This window comes from Microplitis demolitor, chromosome 10 (assembly GCF_026212275.2).
Source record: "Microplitis demolitor isolate Queensland-Clemson2020A chromosome 10, iyMicDemo2.1a, whole genome shotgun sequence".
In the NCBI taxonomy this organism is placed as follows: domain Eukaryota; kingdom Metazoa; phylum Arthropoda; class Insecta; order Hymenoptera; family Braconidae; genus Microplitis; species Microplitis demolitor.
The window spans coordinates 16,943,492-16,964,461 of NC_068554.1; the positions used below are offsets into that span (position 1 = coordinate 16,943,492).

Here is a 20,970-nt window from a genome sequence, read left to right on the forward strand (position 1 = left end):
AGAAAAGAAAATAATAATATTTTTTCAATATAAGTTATAATATCGTGACTATCTAGATTCATTCTCATATTATTATACTAAAGGTGTATATATATTATTTAAATAACGAGATATTCTCAATTCTCCTAAATTATACTTGCATAAAAATTAATTGATTAATATAATTATTACTATTTCATTATTATTATTATTATTGTTTTTTTTTTTTTTTTTTTTTTTTTTTTTTTTTTTTTTTTTTTTTTTTTTTTTTTTTTTTTTTTTTTTTCGAAATAAAGTACCTTGATCTGATCATATGTACCACGTACATTTTTAAATTTAATAGTCATCGTGCAAATATACTTTAAAATTCCATATTATTTTCTTTTTACACTCAACATTCAACTTATCGTGTAAAGTTTTTATTATACTACTATGGCAGCTACAACACACATTGGTCCACAGCGTTTTCAACATCAATATTTTATGTTTTAGATAAATGTTTTAACATTAATACATAATATATAACAATTATTATTTTTTGATCAAACTCATTAATTTTTTTTTTTCCAAATTTATTGATTAACTTTATATGATAATTAAAATAAATAAAAGATTCTGGAGTAAGTTTTAAAGTAAAGATTTTTAATAAACATTAAATTCAAATCGTATACTATAATCGTATTAAATATATTTAATAAATTTGCCAATAGTACTCGGGCAGTCACGTAGTAACTTTAGGTTGCTCGTAATTTATCAATTAATAATCGTATAAAAAATCAAATTTAACATTATTATTATATTTATTATTTTACATACTCAAAATTTTTTCGATATTCATATCAAATATTCACCAATAAGCCGCAAAATTTAACTGTCGTGTTGAATATTATTAAAAGTTGAATTAATAAAATACAGAATAATTATTCTTCAATCAAGTTTGGATTGCAATTAATATGAATTATATATATTATTTTATTGAACAATTGGTAATAAGAATAAAAAAAAAAAAATATATTAAAAAACAGTTAGTTTATTTTTATTTTAAAAATATAAATTCCAACATAATTAACTATAATCGAGACATATATTATAAAGTATATGCTATATAAAAAAGTAATAATGCTCATTATATTTTTTCAATATATTGGATAATATACTTAAAAATATATAATATAAATTTTTTTTTTTTTTTATTGAGAAAATGAATATTAACCATTTCAGTTTAACTGAGAAAATAAAATGAAGAAATATCTAAAAAGATCCAAATATCCCAATATATATATATTAAGTAGATTTTGGAGTCAACATACAACTCTGACTATGAAAAACTGAATTAGACTTTTTTGGATTCAGATTATGATGTAAGCTTGGAATGAACCTTTTAAAATTGAAATTTATTTTTTAATTCAATGATACCTGCATAGAATTTAATATTTTTCAATATATAATATTATATATCATATACGTTCATTCCAAAAATATTTAATTAAAAGTCAATTCTTACTGGATTTTTTTCTACAAAACACTTATAAAACTTATTACAAATAAAACCCATGATACTTTGATATTTATTATTATTATTATTATTATTATTATTTCTTTAAAAATATAAATATTAATAATGACAATTGACATAAAATTTGACTTGGATGCCTTATTAAACATGTTTTATTATAGTCACGAGTCAACGGCGGGAGTAAACTTACTCTTACACTATGCCCGTTATTACTAACGCTTTGCCTCGATGAGCCAGCAATCGTTAACCAACATAGTGTAATTTTTTTATCAATACTTTTTTTATTATTATATACAAATTAAACTAATTTCATATCATTTGATTTATTCTTAATCATCAATTACAATTTATCAATCATTTATTTATTACTTATATTTTTTTTGTAAACAATATTTATTTTATAAAAATTTTCTTTAACACTAAAGCATCATTTCGCATTCACAAATTTTTTAATAACTTGGTAGAATTAATAACTACAAATAAATTAAAATAATATTTTAGTATTGATCTTTAAACTCCAACAAATTTATATATATTTTATATATGTTTCGTAATAAAAGTGACACTTATTTTAAAATATTTTATTATCTAAAAAACAAAATGACTTCTTATTGAATAAAAGCATCGGAATCTTAATAGATATTCTTCCTTTGCCTTTTTTTTACCACTATAAATTGTGGTATTATTATTCCTGTTGTTATTTCAATATAATATGTACTTGTTTCCTTAACGATACATACATTAAATTTTTTTTTTTTACAATATTTATTCAACAATTTTGCTATACTAATCATTTTGTAAGCATTTCTATTTTTATTTACGAGTCAACGGCATGAGTAAATTTATACTGTTCTCTATAGCTCATCACTATCTACGCTTTGCTTCGTTCAATAAACAATTATAACGCAACATAGTCCAATTTTTTTTTCCAATATTAATTTAAAAAATTTTAATATGTTTTATATTTTTATTCATTAAATTTTTTAGTAAAATCGAATAAAGAAAAAAAATATAAATAATACACACAATATTAAAGCGCTATATTTTATTAACGTGATAATAGTAATCTCTTTTCATTATGCATTGAAATTATTTTATTTTTTTTTTTTTTTAAACCAACAATTTTTTCTTTTTGACAATATCAGAAATTATTAATCAATCGAATTAAAAATGAAACTGTTATTTTTAAAATTATATATAGTACATTTATATATTTGAATTTTTATAGTTTGCGCATAACTTTCATGACTTGGTAAACTGCGGTACTACTTGAGCTAAGCTTTTTGAATGCAATTTTATTATAATCAACATTAAAAATGTAAAAAAAAAATTTTTCATCATCGTCTTAATATCAAGAGCCGAAAAAATAAAATTAATTATAATATATTTAAAGTTCTTTTCCTTTTATTATTTATTTTACTTATTTGTATCAAAATTTATCTTGATGTTGACTATTGCATGTTTATATTTATTAAAAATATTTTTAAAAAAAAATTTTTTTTTCTTTTTACATTATATAAGCACCTTCGATTATTTATATACTGTTATTTATGTGTAAATATATAATCCTGTCATTTATTTCGATAATTTATAGAACCATTGAAATCTTCTTTAATTAAAATTAACTATTAATTAAATAATATAAATTTTCAAATGATTTAGTAAACTGCAGTAGTACTTGAGAATGAATTTAACTGCACTTAATAACTATAACTAAATTATGCCCTTCTTTTATTGATCACTGTTATATTTTAATTGATTTTTCATTATTATTATTTTTTCAATTTTAATTAACTTTCATTTAAATTCATTTTATCATTATTCAAATATTTGTATTACATTGAAAAAAATTTAATTTTTTTCTCTCTCTTTTTTTTTTTTCTTTATTTACGCAAATTTCTCATATATGTTAATTTTACATTAAAAGAACCTAAAGTCTTTTAAAACTCCAAAGCTTTAATTATTTATCATTAACTTTATGTTCTTATATCCGTTAATTTTAATACTTTCAATATTACTTTTTAAAAAAAAATAAAATTTTTATTTTTTATTATTGTGTCAATATTACTTTTAAAAAAATACAAATACTAATCGTTATAAATGGACGTGAAACTCAATTATTACTGGTTCACTGATTTTCTTACATTTGATGCTTTATTACACATCTTCAAGTCTCACGAGTAAACGGCGGGAGTAGACCTACTGTACAAGATGCCCAACACTACTGACGCTTTGCCTCAACCAAGCAATATTTATTAACCAACATAGTTTAAGTCTTTATAATTACCTTTAGATTATTTTTATTTCTATAAATTACAATACGCAAATCAATAATTTATTTTTTATGTATTCACTTTTTGAAAAATAAGACTTGCCATAAAATCATAAGAAATATTTTTTATATGCCATCAATATTCAACACAATAATATCAAGTACATTTTTATATACTAATGCATTGAAGAGATACAACATTTTAATTAAAAATAAAAATTTTCCTACATTCATAAGAAAAAAAATAGCCATTTTTTTATTTTTCGAGACAATCTAAAAAATATGGATAACAAAAAAACATAAATGTTGTGCTTGTATACATATGTTATAATCAAATACTGCATGCTCTAAGTAATAATATCATTATTAATTTTGTCAATAATCATATTGATACAAATTGATTTTTATAATTATTATTATTTTATTTTCTTTATTCTACGAGAAAAAAAAAATAAAATTACTGATCAGAAAAGAAAAGTGGCTGATCTAATCATATGTAAATGTATTTTAATAATTATAAAAAAAAATTCAATAATGATCATATAAATATATTGTAGAATTTCAAATTTTTTTTCGTCTTGCGTTGGACAGTCAATGTTTTATTACTTTTCTGTTACAGCTGCAACACACATTGGCCCACATCATCTTCAACAGAAATTTTCAATCGTATAAATTATCATTATGATGAATTCTTATACATTTACTTTGATATCTTATTAATCAATAAGCAATAAGATAGGAATTTGTTGATAATCTCTATGTTTATTTTAATTAAGCGAAAAATGAAAGTAATTATATTAAGATAATAATAATTAAAGTAAAGGTCGTAACAACTAATTATCAATTTTAAACACCTGTTAACACTGAATAATTGTAAAAACTACTTAAAAGAATTGGAAAACAAATAAATAGAGACGAAAATTGGCATTCATAGTAATTAATAGAAAGAACAAAATTTTTTTAATTTTAAAAAATAAAAAAAAAAAAAAAATAATAGCCATGAAGATCGCTTGATCAGACCAGGCTTAATAGTTGTAGAATATATTGTAATTTGTCATAAAAAATTTATAACAAAAACTTATTTGTATTTTTTACTGAAAAGCACATGAAAAAATATAAATCTATACAAAAAATATCAACAAATTAAGGAAATCAAAAATTAAAACTCATCATAAAATTCAAATGGAGACAATAGTTATTGGTGGTGGAAGTGAAGCGTCGTTAATTCTTTGATGGAGTCCTTCATTTGTATCATATATTGATGACCATTGTAAGAGAATGTACATCGATGGTACATTTAGGTGTAAGCCGAATTTTCGGGTGAAAACCCGTCAGCCTCAGCAATTACTGGTGATTTTGGGGTCACTTTACGATGAGGTAAATAACAAATGTAAAACAATCTCATTTTTCGCTAATAACATAATCTAGCTACTAAATAATTTAAAAAATTAAACGTATTTACAGCCACTTTTGATTGTCACATACTTTTTTGTAATTGGTTTATTAGTTTAAAATAGATAGCATTCTTTAGAGTTTAAACATACAAGTAATTTCGAGCTCTAAAAATGAATGGTTTGTTCTCTCAAAATTAATCAGCGAAAAGTACTCCAATTAGCGAATATTCACTGGACAAATAGTTTCAAGCATATCGGATTGATTTTTCGTAAATATTTACTGATTAGCAGTGCTTTTTACTGATTTATTTGAAGAGACTGGAGATTGGCCTATAGGATAAATTGTTATGTAAATTTTTTTTTTTCATATTTTATATGTTTAGGTTTTTCCTGTAATTTACGTGTTAATGCCACGAAAAACTGAAAGCAGCTTATTTAAACGTTTTAAAATACGTAAAAACTTCGATCGCTCTGGATTGGAATACTGATTTTGTTATATCGGACTTTGAACAAGCTATCCGCAATGTTGTTTCAATAACTAATCCTAATGCTCAACGAGTCGGCTGCTTTTTTCACTTCACCCATGTACGAATAATTTTTTTCAGTTTAACTTCTTCACTCATATATCAATTTTATAAATTTTGTTGATATTTAACAATAATAGAATTATTAATTGTCATTAGGATATTAAAAAAAATATGATAAAACTAGGATTAAAAAAATTAATTAAAGAAAATGATGAAGCCTATAAAATTAAAAAAATTATTATGGCGCTTTCTCTTGCTCCAGCAGTTGAAATCCAGAAATTATTTTGGGATGTTTCCGTGCAGCCACGCCATTGGTATCAAAAGCATTCAATAAATTTTTCTCATATTTTTTTAAACAATGGATAATGTGTAATCCCCCTGAAGACTGGAGTGTATTTGATAAAGAAGTATTTAGAACAAATAATCCATCTGAAGCAATAAATAAATCAATCAACACAAAATTAGGATCTATAAAACAACCCTCACCAATGCTGTTTACACGTTAGTTTTTAATTTTTCCATCAAATCCTGCTTAAAAAAAACGATAGATTCTCATAACTGTATGTACCCTGAATAAGAAAATCGATTTAATACATGCTAAGTATATATTTACATATTAGACGATTTGAATTGTTTTCGATCATTTCAAATAATATTTCTTGATTAGGGTATTATGGTTCATGACATTCTTGATAGAACTCATTCATTTTCATAAAGTCTCTATACCAAATTATGAGAATAGATCGGAGTATAGAATTACCACTTTAATAAAATGAATCAGTAAAAAATACTGCCAATTAGTGAATTTTTATTGTAGAAATAGTCTAAAAGTGTATCACTAATTCCATCAGTAAAATACTTGGGACTCATTCTTAATAAATATTTACTGATTTGCAGTACTTTTTCACTAATTGATTTTAAAAGAATATACTATTAACAAGTGTTATTGTTTTCCTAGGCATCTTAGTTAGACATCAATGTAATCAACACCAGAAATTAATAGCGACATCCAAAGGGGTAAACATTCGTATCAAAAACAATCCAAAAGTCGACAATTGTCAACTTTTCGATTACCATTCGGTGAAAATTCTTTGGAAAAAAGTAAAAAAAGGAAGTATCTCGGCTGTCGAATTTATAGAATTGGTTATCAATCATTTAAAATATGTTTACAAAGAAACTTTAAAATTTGTTACATAAAATGGTAAGTAAATAAAGAAATTAACAATTTAATGAATACTGTCCACTGTAACACGGAAAAAAATAAACTTTAAAAATTAGCTTTTGAAATTATAACCCAGAACCCGGGTATCAATATAGAGAATTTTAGCATTCCAAATAATAAATTTTATAATACGTGTCGTCAATTTTCTAAGTATCACTTACGATTTTTTAAGTTCAAATAGTAATTTTTCTTGCATAGACAATAAATTTTAATATTTATCCTATAATTTTTTACGTTTTAATTTATAAATTAAAGAATTACTATTTAGAATGATAGTATTTACTGATCACTTTATTACTGTATTACTTGTCGTTTCTTAATTTATATAGTTTATTTTTTTCCGTGAAAACTGCTATGTTAAATTATGCTAAATTTCACTCTAAGATAAATATTATTTCAGAACCGGCCACAAGAAGCTTAATTACTAAAGACTGTATTTTTCTATGGGTGATAGTTACACAGGAAAATATACATAAAATTATTCATGTGAATGGCGTCCAATTTTTGAAGCCGTTATTCAAAAAAGTTTTATTCTATATAGCAATGACCAGAGTGGAACAAAGTGTGTAATTACTAGATTTTACTTCTCTAATTATACACAGAAAAAAAAATCTGGGCGTCGGTTGACCCTGCGGGCCAGCCCCAAAACTTCCCGCTGTTTTCGACCTCAAAGAGCTCGAAAACATTGGTGTAGATATATTTTCGAGCTCTTCGACCCGAAATTTTTGAAAATCGTCGATTTTCTTAGCGGAAAGTTAAAAAATGTAACTTTTTCTACGTTTGCTTAGATATTATTAATATGCTGACAGAAATTTTTCCTATACGAACAAAAAAATACAACTACACATGTAACCCAAGAAAATTACCTGTTTTCCTGATTGTATATTTAATCCCAACTAATATTTATTAAGATATTAATTTTATTCAATAATTAAAATCTTTTAATTTATTTTTCTTTTTGTAGTTAAAACGAGAAATGGGAGCATTATATTTAATGCCATATATCAATTCGATGTAAAGAAACAGGAAGTAAAGAATTCTATAAAAAATTACAAAAAACAATAGAAATTAAGTTAATAGTGTTATATTTTATTACTGTACTGTATTTTATAAGTAAAGTCTACCGATAATGTAATATTATTTTTCAGTTTTTTTCTTTACATTAATAATCGCAATAAAGAAAAATCTAATAAATGATAATAAAGATTTAAAAAAAAAAATTAAAATCAAAATTTTCATTGATAATGAAGAGCTGTAACCATCGCATGATAAAATTGAAAATGCTTTTATCAACATCTATAGTTTAGTATTATATGACAATGCTGCCAACCAGGTGGGACTTTGCACACGTGGGAATTTGCATCACTCCCCATCACTCCCTTCAAATTCCTGCGCAGGCGCAGATTTCAAAATTGCCGCAGTTCGTTAGACAAACGTTCAGTTGCAGACAGTAGACATAAATTAATTAAATAAACTGATTAATTAACAATTAACATTTTTAATTAATGTCTCGAATTAATTATCATTAATTAATAAATAAATTCTGATAATAATCAAAGCGCGCAGAAGCGAAAGTTTGAAAAAAATGAATCAGGTGCTCGCTCATTTTAACGGTCAGTGAAAATAATTAATCAATTAATTAAAATAAAAGTAATTAATTATATCAAAATTGTTGTTGAGTGTTAATTATATTTTTTTTGTGTTCATAATTGTGAGTAGTTGTGATAAAATATTTTTTTGAATTAAAAGTGAGGAAAATTATTTTGGCGGGAACGGAGTCAAGTTTAAAAAAAAAAATAAATGTGGCGGTAGAGTGAGTACAATTAAATTTTAGATAATTTTTAGTAAGTATTTGTTAGTTTTTTTTTTATTTTAAATGTTTATTTATTTATTTTCTGAGGAAGTTTAAAAGATTAAAAATTAACGTCTCATTAGCAGATTTCATAGAAATCTAACTATTGTATTTGTTCTCATAATGGAATTTTCGAAAAATTTTGCTACCTTTTAACTCAGCTCGACGAGCTGAGTCAGAAAATACATTTGCTTCAAAAGTTTATATATATGTATTTATATATATATATATATGATATAACACGCGGTTCTCCAACGATAGCGTCCACAATTCTATACTGATCTCAATGAAACTTAGTATCCTTATTCTATGGACTGCCTTAAATGAGTTCGAAGATGAGGCCATTCGGCCAGTAAGCTTAGAAGTTATGGTTAATTTAAATATTTTAAAATTTTCAAAAAAAAAAAATTTGTTTATTCATTTAACTGGACTTTTAACTTTTAGACGGAAAGAGATAGCCCATTTTTGTTTGTTCTCTGTAAAAGCTCGTTCGATTGCCTTCAATTTTCACGATACAACTCATTGGTTTAACTATTTTATCTAATAGATAAATTGTTTTGAACATTTATAAAATATTAATAAAATGTTTTCACTTTGATTATAGCCACAATATCAAACCGATTCCCTTGAAACAGTATACGTATTAGGTGGGTGATTACCTTGATCGAGTTTAAAAAATAGCTCAATCGGTCGATTAGTTCAGAGGTTATAGTATTTCAAAATTTTTAAAATGTCAAAAATTCATATTTTTACTTATTCCTTCTTCAATATTTTCTGAATGTTATGACTTATCGACTTTCTGTAAAATTTATCTAAAAGCTCTTCAAATAAGCTTAAATTTTCATGCCTATTTATGGGCCGAGACTAATGAAATTTCTTATCTTACCACTCATTAAATAAGGTAACTTATTATTTTAAACTCGCGGATTTATAATGTTATTGTGAATTAAATTACGTCTGACTGTTAGATATTTTCTTGAAAAACATTGATCTCTTGACATTTTAGGATCAAAGAATATGTAATTATCTATCAATGTAGAAGATCATAGTTTTAGAAAAGCAATAACAAAATTATTATATATAATAAATTACAAACAAATATCTTTATTTCAAATTTGCTAAAAAAAAATTTTGTAAGCTCGATATAAAGGTGTTTATTTTTACGGGGTCACAGTGACAATTCAATATTTCTTACCTGCGATGCGTATACAACTAAAAATTAATCAATATTTACACATTTAATTTCGTTCAATTTTATTACTGACAATCGTTCAAATTTCATTGCTGGTAAAATTAGGAAACATTTTTTTCTGATTATATCAGCTAAATTTCATCACTGATTCCATCTGTCATATTTTATTACTAATTGTATCAGTGAAATTTAGTTTCACATACAGTTAGAGAAATTTTATTGCTGATGGTACCAGACAAATTTTATCGCTAATGCAATCAGTAAAATTTTATCACTGATCCAATCAGTGAAATTTTATGACTCACCGAATCAATGAGATTCTGATTAAAGTGAAAAAAATGATTTTCTCTTGCTTTTTTGAAAGAAAAATCATAATTTTTTCGACGATAACTACCTATAGTTTTCAAATAAAATTTTATTTTTCAACTTCTGAAGTTTCCCGAGGAAGCCAATACAATTCTATAATAAAGTCACATAAAATAAGCCAAATTCGAAAAAAACTTTTTTTTTCTTTAATTAATACAAAAAAATTAGGAGCGCATCTTGAAACTAGCGCAGATTTTTACACAATTAGTTGAAGTTTTTTTTTGGGTAAAAAGAAAATCAAAGGGGTCGGACTTCAAGAAAATGATGGTTATTTCAAGAAAACCGAAATATTTCATAAATCCGGACTTCTGAAATTTTTTTTGTATTTTTTTTTTTAACTACATTAGAAAACAAAAATTTTCAATTTTGTGTGGTCCCAATCGGTCAATTTTTGAAAAAGTTCTAGCGATTTGAAAAAAAGAGCGGTTTTTGTCAAAAAATCGTAACATTCTTTGGGCTGGGTAAAAAAATCTGAAATAATTCCCAAAAATGTCTTATAGAGGGTAGAAAATGATAGAAAACATTGAGCAAAATCGAAGGGGATCGGGTAAAAAGAATTGGTTGATTTGGAATGGTAAGACCCATTTATATATCATTGAAAAAAAAAAAAAAATTTTATTATTACATTCAAGGAGATAATTTTTGCACTCTGGATTAGTAAAAATTCCAATAGCAGTCTCAGTGAAATTTTAATTCTAAAATAGATTTTTTACTAAATCAAATAGTAAATTTTATTGAATGCTCGTGTTTTGTACTTTAAAACTGATCGTAATTTTACTCATAATTTAGTAATTTATAGGATTAATCGATTATAAGTATAAGGTAAATGTCCCACTACCGGAACGATGAAGGGTATATGACTGATTTTTATCGTTTTAAAAATATTCAAATAAATTATAAACCAAAATAATTTATTACATCATATAGAATAGACATTTACCAATGTAAAAATAATTAAATTAGTTCATTTTTCTTAACTTTAATATAAAAAAAAAATTTTTTTCTATGACACCCAAAAGACCCAATACCGGAACGCTGAAATAGCCTTGTCCTAATACGAGAATTCGGTTGTCCTAATACCGGAACAGTAAATAAAATAAGTTATTTTTTGCATTTATTCATGGTGAAAATATTAATAATTATTAAATAATATGAATGTAAAACGAGTATGAATGTAGCAGGCGTCAGAGAACTTTAAAATTATAAATAAATAAGATAAATAATTAAAAAAATAATATTTACAAAAAAAGCATTATTAATTTTAAAATCTTTTGAATTTGTATTTTTTTTAATTTTATATTATTAATTATTTACTCGATTTATTAATAATTTTAAATTTGTCTGGTGTGTGCTATATCACACCCATAATGTAAAATGTATTTAAAATTTTAAAATGATTGAATATTCAATGAAAATAAATATTTTGAACTAAAGAATAGAAACAAAATAAATCATTTGAGGTTATACTAGAAAAATACTTAAAAAAAAAAAAATAAAAACAAAAAATTATTTTTTATGATTTAAATTAGAGTTTATCTATACTTAATCTATTTTTTATAACAATTATACATATTGCATTAAATATTAGGGCTCCAGTAATAATTAATATTGTACTTGATTTAGCCAGTCAATAAAACTCACCGTTAATGTCTATCGATAACATTAATGTGATTGGCTGTTCCGGTACTGGGCACGGGTTCATTTTGGTGTACCAATAGATGAACAGTAAAATTAATATAATAATACTATTTTTTTTCATATTTTTAATATGTTTTCTTGAATTTTATGTCATTCAAGATGCATATACAAAAAAAAGATTATTGAAAAGTAATTCTATGCATTTTCTATAAGCTTAAGACCATTGACTGATTTCTTAGCAAAACCATTAAGAGACATGAAAAAGTCATGAATCCGAGACTATTGCTCTAATTAACATTTTTTTTTTTCATATTTTAAATATTTTCTAAAATCTATTTTATATCTTATTTTTTAACTGAAAGATTAAGGTTTCAAATAAAGAAAGTTTTATTTAGTTTCATCGCGTACGAGTTGAAATATAATATAATGATTATCAAATCGTTCCGGTATTGGGTCCCGTTCCGGTATTGGGACATTTACCTTATTAACGCATTAAGTGGAAGGTGCTTTCGACGAGTGTGATTGGTTCACGAGCCGTTAGGCGAGAAAGCCCTTCCTACTCAATCCGTTACAATAGTTTTTGCATCTAATGTCAAAAAAGAATGTTTCTGATTGGTAAAAAGAGACACTACATTAAATTTAATATTTTAATTAACCTAAAATAATATTCATTCTTATTAATATAAAATTAATTCCTATATTATTTCTGATGCAAAAGATTATTAAATAATAATAGTAACAATTAAACATGATTTCATTGACTTTTATAATAATTTAAGATTATTTTTATTGTTTTCAAAATATTGATATTCTTCGAAAATAACTCGAGTTTCAAGTCAAAGTTCATATGGAGAATTGTACATTATAATTAAATGCAATAAGATGATTTTCTATAGTCTGGGGCTTTCCGTTGTCCTAACTCGAGGCGGCTGTTGATTAGGTTTTTTGGTGGATCGTTTAATGACTAATCAATAGTATAGTATATATGTAAAAAGTGTACGTTTGTCATATTTTTCACGAACAATGTGGACATTCTTCACGATATATATTCTTTGTAAAGTCATTTTTAACCAATGAGAGACGTGCTTTCTTACCATGAGTTGCAAAAAAGTTTTTACTTATTTAAAGGAAAATTTCGATATTATTGGACCGTTTCTAGTTTTCCTCGGTGGCATAGTAATTTTTATTTGAAAAATAACAAATATTATCAGATTTTTTTCTCCGTGTATAAATCATGTGCGTTTCAAGATTACTATCTAAATTCAGTAATTATTCTCTTATTTTTTAGTTAAATTTTCTATATTTTTTTCTTCGTGTATTTCATTTAATAAACAAGGTTATTTATTCGATAATTCATCTTATATGAGCGTATACATTTACATGTCATTAAGATCAATATTTTTATCCGCGATTATTTTTAAAAATAATTGTTTTTCACAATTGAACTTGAGATTTAACCGCAAATTGTGTAACCGCAGCAATAGAATCGACAACAAGCTGACTATATATATCGCGATTTGTCATAGTATACTTATTAATTCCCAGTTGTCAGTTGACTCAAGTCTACTTGCTCTCTCTGTAATTAGTAAGTAAGTATAAATTATTTCTAATTTTGTGGAAATAAATCTGACTTTTTTTTTAGTCCACTTGGCATTATCGTAATAATATTTACTCAAATTTATTATTTATTTTTTCCAGCTTAACAAAAAACTTAAAATGTCGAAAATCATTTTATTATTATCTCTTTTTGTATTAATGGGGATTTTTGCCAGTGTACAAGGCGGCTGTGACGGCCAATGGGTAAGTTATTACTTTCATATATTAATTAATAAAAGTTTTAATCCATTGTTCAAAATTTTGATAAAATCCACAAAAATACTTTTTTTTTTAATTTTTTAAAAATTCTGTTCCTATCATAACTTTTGAAATTTTGAATTTACAGGCTCGCGGCATAAGACTTTTTTCTACAAAATTAAACTTTATAAAAAAAAAGTCTATACCTGCAAGCTCGTAGATTCAAAATTTAATATTTTATAGACAAATAACTGAGACCACAAAAAAAATTTTAATTTTCGTTGTTTTTTTTTTGTTTAATTTTCGATTAATATATTGATCGCACTTAACACTCGGAGAAAAAAATATAGTAAATTTTACTAAAAAATATGAGAATAATTACTAAATTTAGATAATAATCATAAAACGCTTATGATTTATATGAAAAATTAATTTACAGATAAGTATGCTTAACAAGTCATTTAATAATTTCTCATATACTAACTATGGAAAATTTCCTTTATTGCATATTAATTTGTCGTTGTGTTGACTAAATTTTACTATTTTTGTTTAATAAATTTTACCATTCCGTTCAGTAAATTTTACTATAAATTATAATGAAAAAAAATAAAATTAAATTTTTATTAGCTTTTAACTTTTTATTATTATTGTTATCATTTTGATGATTGTTGCTATTTATGTCATCTGTATTGGTGTCGATTTTTGTTTTTTAAAAAATCACTTGTTCCGACCGAGATTCGAACCCTGCTCTCCCGCGCGCGAGTCCTTTCCTATGCCTGACGGCCCGATGTCTCCTTTGGACAAAAGTTCCAAAACTTTTAATACATATTTGTATATGCTATCCCCACTAACTTTTAATTTTATCAATTTTACTATACTTTTTTCTCCGAGCATGAATTTAATTATTTTTCTTAATCAGGGTGGCTAGCTCATCAGTTTAGATGATTTAACTGGTTCTCAAATTACCTTAGGTTAATTAGCTAAGGGTTAAAACTGCTAATTTAATGTTTTATTAATTTGTCATTCAATGTTAGGAGGCAAGTAGAGATAAACAAATAAAATAAAATTTTAAGCTGAAGATGCAATAGATAACACAAAACAATTTTCATGACCATGCATGACTATTAAAAAAGTTTGTATGCCCATGTATGACCACACATGCTCCATGAATAATCATATAATAACCAGCTAATTAACCTATAGTTAACTTTTTTACGAGCCAAGCCGGTTTAGAAGGACAGTCCTAATATTTTCACAAAAATTGGAAATAAAAAATTTTTTCAACTAAATTCAGAAGAAAATTTCTAAAAACTAATTTATTTTTTTTTTCTCAGTGTCATCCTTCGCAAGGTTATGGTTGTTGTTCCTTCTATGGATGTAGTTCATATTTCAGCCAAGGTAGCTGTATACCTAATGGAGCAATTAGTGAAGGCAAACGTTAATGATTAAAAAATACAGAAGTACATTTATAACGACAAAATGCCACTATAAAAATTTTTTAGCACATGTATATGAGTATCTGAATTTGTGAACTTTGTTGTACATTTGATTTTTTGATTAAACTTTTTTGTGGAAATTATCATTATGACTCATTTATCTACATTATACCAATTGCACAATTTTTATTTGTCTCTGTCTTTTTGTTTGTTTCTGTTTATTTCACTGTATTATCATATGATAGTTATTTAGGTTGAATCGTATATATTTTATATCATAATTTAATCGGTTTTTGACTATTCCGCATCCAGGCCGATATTAGACTTGTTTTCAATTTATATTTAGCCTGTTTTTAATCGCTTTTAGGTTAGAAACAGACTTTTCATTAATGCTTATTAGGCTGTGTTTATTTTTAACTTTTCAGTATGATAAAATTGAAAATTTTCAAAAAAGGGAAGTTATTGATTTTGGTCCGATTTTCGAAAATCGAGTTTCTATCGGATCTCGACATTTTGAGACCCTCAGACGCTATTCCGTCTATTTCCAGATGGACGTCTAAACGCATGCGCTTGCGTGCGTGTATGAATGTGTATGGGGGGGGATGTTATAAGAAGAGTTGTAAGATGGTAAGTTTAGGCAATTTACGGTAAAATTTGCGATAACACTGTGGTATTTTACGGTGAAAAAGCGGTGTTTTACCGCAAATTTGCGGTAACGTTGCAGTATATTACTGTAATTCAGATCTACTAGGATTAAAAAAATTAAGTCATCAAACTATTATTAACTGCCGACATTTTTAAACAAAAGACACTAAGTCAATGCTAAACAAAACATAATTAATTTTGGAGCTTTGAAAATTTCTGATAAATATTGTCCATAAATGAAAATATTAAAAGCCCAAGAATTAGTGTAGATAATTCTAAGCTCGAAAATTAATTTAGTTCTAATTATCTTTCTTAATTTAGTCCGTATGCTCTGGGGGTTTCCTCCTATGCCATCATTAAAATGAAGACCCATTGGTAGAGGAACGGCATTTGGATTTACAGTTTGATCCGCGTCGATATCTGTTGGACTGACTCTTATCACCTCTAATGGGCTGCCTTCATTCAGCCTGGTCATGGCCGCTTGGAGTGGCTCTGATCTCAGGACCCTATGCGCCAATTCGTTTTGATCTTTCTTTGACATGAATGCAGTCTTGCACCTGAATACTGAATAGTTCTCAGCACTATTAAACGTTCCACAAACTCCTTGACACGTGATCTCTGGGATGCCCTGGCTTGCCTGTCGGGTGCGAGGGTAATCTTTGGCCACTCTCAATAACTTGTAGATTCTGTATGCCCGTAAGGCAATTATTTTTTAAAACGACAGATCTAAAACAGCTTAAAATTATTATAAAAGATCAAAAACAGATCAAATAGTCCAAATGCAGTTAGACTGAAAGTAGATCAAATTTTTTGGCCCGGGAGCCTTTTTAAAAATCACGTTCTAAATCTTCCCTGTTTAATCATAATTAATGGAACTTTGAACTTATATAATTAGACATGAAGTATACTACACATATTTTATCAGTTGTTTACGTTTTACTATTACATGAGTGACTGAGGTGTGCGAGTTAAAATTTTCTTTCCTACATTTTTTTTTATTTTTCCACAAATTTATTGTTTAAACAAAATTATACACATTTTTTTGTTATTTCAAAGGCTTGTATATCGTTGTCGGTAGGGACTGCAAGTGCCTACGTGAGAGCGGTGAGAACACTCATAACTTTGGCAACGATTTTGGCTGTTGTGAAGATCACACTAAAACATAAAAAAAAAATGCTAGTATTGTTTAAAACGAGCTCTTCGAGCTTGAAAATACTTTTTTGTATTCTTTTGCTTTCGAAAAAAAAAAATGTTTTTTACGATTTTTTCTCAAACGATATCTCCCGAACAAATAAACCGATTAAGACGGTTAAGGTGGCAATTGACGCGTTTTATTGAGTTCTACAACTGATCAGATGTTAAAATTGATTTATTGAGTCGTTTTTGAAAAATTTCGAGAATACTAAAAAAATTTTTTTTTTTTTAATTATTTCGACAACGGTTTCTCTTGAATAAATTAACCGATTTTGATGTTTGAGGTAGCATTCGACGCGGCGTATGAAGCTTCAGAGCCTAGTTGATTTTGGAATCAATCCGTTGAGTACATAAAAAGTTATCCAAAAAAAACATTTTTGAAAAAAGTTTATTTTTGGAATATCTCTGAACGAGCCCTGCCGATCAAACTCAATTTTTTCAGCTTTTAGATATTGACAAGCCGCGACGAATGACACCTTGAAAATTAAAATCGGTTCATCCGTTCAAAAGTAACAGATATTTACATACATACATACACTCGGACATCATCTTGAATTTAGTCAGAATAGCTTCTTAGAACCTCAAAACGTCAAGATTTCTCAGAAATTCGATTTTCGAAAATCGGACTGAAACCAATAACTTCGCGAATTTTTGAAAATTTGCAATTTTCTTGGCGGGAAGTTAAAAATAGTAATAAATCCTATTTCATATAGTATTATTAACCATTTTCAAGAATATGATTCTGGTTACTATGTAGCATAGTAATCATTACTATTCTTTTCTCTCCGTGCAGTCTTCAATAGCCTCTACGAGAAAAATTGTAAGATAAGATTTCGCCTTAGTGCTAAAATATTTTCATATCATTTTGTTTGTCATATTATTTAAAATAACAAGTTTCATGTTTGATTTAAACTTGAGCTTATTAAATAAAAATTTTCGATAAACTCTTATTTGTAGTTTACGTTATACAATGTAATTTAACTTTGCTATGTATTAAAGAGTTCAAGTGTCAAGAGATTGATATTGTACTAAAAAACTCTCAAAGCACCAAATCTCTCTGGAGTTACGAAAAACGTATAGACTATAAATATGATAGAAATTTTTCACTCGATATCACAACAATTAGACGTTGCTGCAGACTGTGCACGTATTCGATTAGGTAATTATAAATTATTTTATTAAAGTATCGAGTGACATTAATGTTTTTTTTTTTTTAATAATTTAAGTAGCTTATAATTTATTCAATTCCTCTAGTAGAAATGAATTCGAGACGCTGGCTACCGCCTGGCTCGTTTGCCTAGGACTCAAATAAAAAATGGCGATACTAACTCATGATTTTAAATTGTAGGTTATATATTGATTAAGTACAAATAAACTATTATAAATTATTATTTTAAAAAATTTAAATAGCAATTATTTGTGATAGTTACATAACTTCTTTTAAATATAATAATTATTGATGATCTAAATAATTTAAAAATTTTTTTATGATACGAATATTTTAAAAAACAATACATTATAAATTTTTTTTTTTCAATATTTCAAAATTTGAATATTTTAACATTTATTAATTATGGTTATATTAAATTTATTATTTCTTCACATCATTAATATCATTAATTAACTATCATTACTATTTATTGATTTGATATCACATATTTTTCTGGAAGTACACTATATTGTAATATTTTTAACGAATCATCTAAATGACAATTATCGAGTCTTTTAATTGCATCGATTATTAAAATTAAGTATTTATTTATACACTGAGATATAATAGGTTATTCACTATGTATAATAAAATAAACATGCTAATATACACGGATATTGGTTCAAGCAAAACTTACGCATGAGTTGTAGGTGGCGCGATTTGTAGTTTTGCCTCGATATCAATAGCGAGGGCCTACTTTGTAATCTAGGCGACCCTCGATTATTTCTACTAGGGTTTGAGAGAAAAAGTTGTGAAATTTTCTTTGGATAATTTAATTGTTTACAAAACTGTCTTAACTTTTAAACGTATCATCTCTGTTTCAGAAGTCGTAATGATTAATAAAATTAATTATTATATTTTTACAGCTCAGACTGAGAATAATCGAAAATGTCAAGAAAAATTTTATTGTTAGCTATCTTCATATTTGTTGGCCTCTATGCCAGTGCAGTTGAAGGATGTCAAGGCAAATGGGTAAGAAAATATCACACTACTGTGATAAATAAACAGCTATAATAAATATGAAAGAATGTTTTTTTTTTTTAATTGTGAAAGATTCAATTTCGTATCAAAGTCGATTCAAATCTTAGAATTCTAAACAGGAAATATAGGATATTAAAAATTATTGTTTTTAATTCAGTCTACACAGGTTATAGTGACAAGAAACTAAAAAAATAATAGAAAAAGAGTAAATTAATAGGTTTTTATATTTATTCAATTTTATTGCTACAGTGTCATCCACAGCAAGGCTACGACTGCTGCAGTAACTATGAATGTAATATGGGATACTGGTTTCAAGGGAATTGCGTAAAATACTCGCACGTCAATATGGGTCCTGGGAAATAGAACAAGAAAGTAAATAAATAAAATTTGACAATATGTCACATTACCAAAAAATAAAAAAAAAATTGTATCAATTATGTGAACAAATATGATTGCATAATAATGAAAAAAGAATAAATAAGTAATTTCACTTGTGAAAAAACTATTTCATAACCTTCTATGAAATTTCCCTATCAATATTTAATGAAATTTTATACCGAACTACACGGAGAAAAAATTAAAGGAACTGCTCCTAGTACGTTTATGAAATATCCTCCCATACCGTTATGGTAATGATTACTTGGGATTATGGGATATAGACCCATACTTTTTGGGAAGGTTTCCATAAATATGGTAACAATTCCTATCATTATGGTAACAGTTCCCATATCGCATGTGAAAGAATCATGGTAATGATTACCATACTCATAGGAATAGTTCCCATAAGCAAATAGGAACCAATCCTATAACCACATTGTAACAGTTCCTAAGCATATATGGTAATGGTTACTATAATGTTATGGTAATCATTTCCATAATGTATGGGAATTATTACCATTATGTATGGGAATTATTACCATAATATTATGGGAATGGTTACCATAATATTATGGGAATTATTGCCATAATATTATGGGTATGGTTACCATAATATTTAGAAATTATAATAATTTTTTTTTTGTAACATGCGTTTTTTTTGTATACTTAATCTTTTTGTGAAACTATATTTCAATAAAATATTATTTTTGGTGAGATAAAAATTAATTTGTAAATAATAATAATAATAATAAATAACTTCATAATAATTTACACTGCAAAATTCTATAGAAAAAAAAAATTATTATAATTTCTAAATATTATGGTAACCATTCCCATAATATTATAGTAACCATTACCATAGGTACATAGTAACGATTACCATAACTCCATAGGAACTATTCCGATACCTTATGGGAATTATATCCATAATTATAGGAATGGTTACCATAATATATATGGGTGCCGTTCCTATAATCAACATTTGAAAAAAAACCAGTTACCATGCAGTATGGGAACCATTCCCATAATATATTGTAACTGTTACTATAATTTTCTCTCCGTGTAGTCGACCTACTCCTGAAATATATATATGAAAGTGTTTAAAAAAATCAACTTTTTTTTTCCGAAGAACATTGAAAAATCAACAGAGTATCTCTAGACAAAGACCCTGTTAGAATATGAGATCTTAATATTAATATTTAAAGGTGGTGATTCACGATTTTCTATTTTCCATTTAAATAACATGGAAAAATAAAAATTTTAAGTTTGGAATTTTATACGTTGGCAATGGCTTATTGTACAGATAAGCTCAGCACATATTTTCGTAGGGAATTAAACGCTCTACAAAAAAAGTCTCTTATCATTTTTTGATAA

The 20,970-nt window shown here is 25.9% G+C and overlaps 2 long non-coding RNA genes across 2 annotated transcripts; both read left to right on the forward strand.

The window, feature by feature from the left end:
• The first annotated feature begins 13,479 nt into the window (after window positions 1-13,479).
• On the forward strand, window positions 13,480-15,334 carry LOC103577734 (uncharacterized). The gene is made up of 3 exons (XR_549426.2): window positions 13,480-13,547; window positions 13,657-13,758; window positions 15,087-15,334. It is a non-coding gene; the product is annotated as an uncharacterized LOC103577734 (long non-coding RNA).
• Window positions 15,335-18,094: 2,760 nt separating this feature from the next.
• LOC128668768 (uncharacterized) lies at window positions 18,095-19,680 on the forward strand. The gene is made up of 3 exons (XR_008404416.1): window positions 18,095-18,186; window positions 19,104-19,209; window positions 19,468-19,680. It is a non-coding gene; the product is annotated as an uncharacterized LOC128668768 (long non-coding RNA).
• The last annotated feature ends 1,290 nt before the right edge of the window (window positions 19,681-20,970 follow it).